Genomic DNA, 3871 nt, shown 5'->3' with positions numbered 1-3871 from the left:
TCATCATTAGGGGCCATGTTGGTTGTTGCCATAGTTTGTAGGACATTAAATTTTCAATCAAACAAATTAAAGGACAAAACCATGTGATTGTTCATGTGCTTTTGTTTCTCTAACTTCTCCGGCCACCACATATCCTTTGGCCTTTTCATCACCACTCAATCCAGCTAATTTGGATATACCATTTACAACTTCATCTCTATATATATATGCTCACAAGTCACAACCCACCTTTAAAACTCACAACTCAACTACTTCTCATATTTTACTTGCTTCAAAAAACTCTCATATATTCCTTGATTCATTTCCATCTTCAACTTCACAAATATTTACTTTAACAAAAATTCAATGGCCATTCACAAAATGCTTAGGCGGTCTTTATCAGCGGAAAAAAGATCAACTGAAGCTCCAAAGGGTCATTTGGCTATTTATGTTGGGGAAAACAATAACAAGCGCTTTGTTATTCCATTATCATATTTAAACCATCCTCTGTTTCAAGAATTGCTATGCCAAGCTGAACAAGAATTTGGATTTCATCATCCAATGGGCGGCCTCACTATTCCTTGCAGTGAAGAGTCATTCATTGATCTCACCTCTCACTTGAGCAGAGCATGATATATGTACTCGATTGAGCAGAACATATTATATATACTAGGTCTTAGAGAATATAATTTTTGTTAGCTAGATTCTTTACATATTTTGTACACACGGAAGATACTTTGTCGGATACAAAATGTATTCCTGCACAAATTAATCGCAATACCTATGAAATTTTTTGTATACTAGTCCTGAGCCATTTTGATCCATGAATGCTTTATCTACTTACAAATTCTTATCGTTTTTCTAGTCCCGCCAACATGAATATATTGCCTATTAGTTTTAACCCACAACCAAAATTGTTAAGATAAAAAAAACTTGTCGTATGCTACCAAATTGGGGATATATAAAGAAACGAAGTTGATTTGAAAATTCATCCAACCCCCAACATTTGAACTGACAGAGAGTATTTAAGTGCCTATGCTTCTATAGGAAAATAACCATATAATTGTTTATAGCCAGAGAGATAAATACAAGTGCAGTAACATGTTCTGATCCTCGCAGCTACACAGTGATCACATAGCGAACTATTCTTTTGCCTTTTACTAAAGAATACAGTGTGCATGTTGCAATTCAAGTAAAATATGCCTAGGGGTGGAAATCAGAATGGAATTTCCGAATTCCGTCAATTCCGATCCAAAAATATCTGAATTAAGAACCCTATTTTTCATTGCGATTTATGAAGTTCCGATTTCCGATTCTTCCGAATTTATTTAGAACGGAATCGAAATGATATATAAAATTACTGAAAATTCCGATTTTCGATCCGATTTTAGTTCCGAATATTTCTATGATTTTTCAAAATATATAATATAATTTTATGATATATTTTGTAATTCGATAATGTAACTTATGTTATATTGAATATGAAAAATATAAATATCGAAGGCTCAAGTCAATTAAGACCTTAGAAACTATTAATTGATATCATAAACTTTATGTTTGCATGATTTCCTTGTAAGAAGATCTATGTTTCAATTAGTTCTTCCGACATGTGTTTTTATTTATTGCGTTTTGTCGAATTTTCGTTTGGATATTCTTGCATTTTCATGCAATTGTTTTTTTAAAATGAAAGAAAACTATTTTGAAAATTTTCATTATATCCGAATTTGGAATAAAAGATTATTAACTAATGTAATTTCTGAAATTTCCGAAATTCCTCTGGTTCCGAGGCATTCGGAAATCGGAATGAATTTTGGCATTCCGATTTTTTTGAAACAGAAATTGGAACCCACTTTTTACTTCCGATTTTTTTTTAAATTTTCCGAAAAAGTCATTTCCGATCCATTCCGTCTGATTTGCACCCCAAAATTTAGTATTTCAAAATTTTAATTACAAAAAACTATTTTTTAATTTATTAAATAAAATATTGTCAACTTATCTTACGGTGTTCCCTCTGTCCTTTATTATGTCTTTTTGGGGTTTTTTTTGTCCCAAATTATTTGTCATTTTAGAGTTTCAATAAAACTTAATTGTATTTTTTTCAAATTTTCTCCTTATCACTCTTAATTAGTTAATTAAAAGGGGCACTTTACAAATAATCAATGGGTACTTATTCATAAAGAGGTCCAGACAATAAACTCTTTTACAAAAAAATTCAAACATGGTCCAGAGGTTTGTAAAAGACTAAAATAGCCCTTCATATTTTAATATGCTTCAATTTTACCATTTAATTTAATATAACCTCAATTTGACCCCAAGTTTCACAAATTATTCAATTTTGACCCGAAACACATTTTTAATTTATGAACAATTTCGTCCATCACCGCCGGTCTCCGGCGTTGATTTTTTTTTTTTCCTTCATGGTTTTTCTGCCACCGATTTTCGGCGTTGACTTTTTGGTTTTTTTTCTTTAACATCTTTTTGCCTTTGTTTAAACAACAATATTGATGTGATTGAGAGTAATATTAACTATATTACTGTTAAACATAGTAAAATTAACTATTCTACAGTTTAACACAGTAATATTGCTATAATAATCTCTAGCACAGTAATATTAACACAACAAAACTCATTATTATTGTGTAATAGAGTAATACTAATATGTTGACCGTTCAACAAAGGTAAACATAATAAAAAGCCAAAATTATTAATATTACTGTGAGTGACAGTAATATTATTGTGTTTACAGTAATATTAGAATAATATACAGTAATATTATTATGTTACTCCATGAATAACTCAAACAAAACAAAAAAACCCAAAAAAATAATAATATTGATGTGGTTGAAAGTAATATTATTGTGTTTACAGTTATTTTACTGTCAACGACAGTAATATAATTACTTTGACTTGTCAACAAATCAAACAAAATTAAAAAAAAAATAACAAAAAAAATAATAATAATATTGTCATTGACTCTAATTGTACTGTTAACGGCAGTACAATTACATAAATGTATTGTCAACGACAGTACAATTACGTTAATGTACTGTCAGTGATAGTATAATTATGCTAATTTATCATTTATCTTGGAGCACCACTATACAAAGGGAGGGACCGGGGCAGTTTGTTTCACACTTTGCTTGATCGCATGCAAGCCAGGATTTCGGGATGGGCTCGGACCGCTTTGGCTTTCGGGGGCCGTCTTGCCTTGATCCGGAGTACGCTTTCGACTATGGCTTTGCATCTTGTTCAGGTTATTCAACCTTCGCAGTACATTATTCAGCAGATTGAGCAGTGCATGGCCCGATTTCTCTGGGGATCTTGTGGTAATCAGCGCCGGCCTCATTGGGTTGCTTGGGAGACGATTTGTCGGCCAGTTGGTGAGGGTGGCTTGGGGTTGAGGCGTTTGACGGATGTGATTGACGCCTTCACTTACAAGCTCTGGTTCCGATTCCGTGCTCAGGATTCTCTTTGGGCCCGTTTTCTCCGAAACAAGTATTGTCGGAATCGGTTCCCAGGTTCATCCGTTGTGTCTTCACTCTATAGCACGGTGTGGAAGCGCATGTGCCGTGTCCGAGAGCGTGTTCAAGCTCAAATATTTTGGCGGATTGGTCCAGGTCATGTTTATTTCTGGCACGACCACTGGTTTGGCGATGGTCCCCTTTCGGGCATTATTGATGGTGGTCGGCTAACGTCAGTTCGTGTGGAGTATTATTTGGTTAACGGTCAGTGGGATCGAAACAAGCTAGCTGAGGATATTCCTTTTGAGTGGATCGATAGGATTTGCTCGGTCCCAATCTCTGGTGCTTCGGGTGATTTGCCCATTTGGAGAGCTTCTTCGGATGGCAAGTTTTCCTTGACCTCGGCTTGGGCCTTGATACGACAGCAGCAT

The 3871-nt window shown here is 34.3% G+C and overlaps 1 non-coding gene across 1 annotated transcript; it reads left to right on the top strand.

Annotated features, from left to right (window-relative positions):
- The first annotated feature begins 1096 nt into the window (after positions 1-1096).
- LOC148770070 (U5 spliceosomal RNA) lies at positions 1097-1211 on the top strand. The gene has a single exon (XR_016031943.1). It is a non-coding gene; the product is annotated as a U5 spliceosomal RNA (small nuclear RNA).
- Positions 1212-3871: the final 2660 nt, after the last annotated feature.

This window comes from Erythranthe guttata, chromosome 6, assembly GCF_056151865.1.
Source record: "Erythranthe guttata isolate IM_541 chromosome 6, IM_541, whole genome shotgun sequence".
In the NCBI taxonomy this organism is placed as follows: domain Eukaryota; kingdom Viridiplantae; phylum Streptophyta; class Magnoliopsida; order Lamiales; family Phrymaceae; genus Erythranthe; species Erythranthe guttata.
Note: the sequence above shows the minus strand (reverse complement) of the source record. Positions and strands in the feature narration are given on the sequence as shown.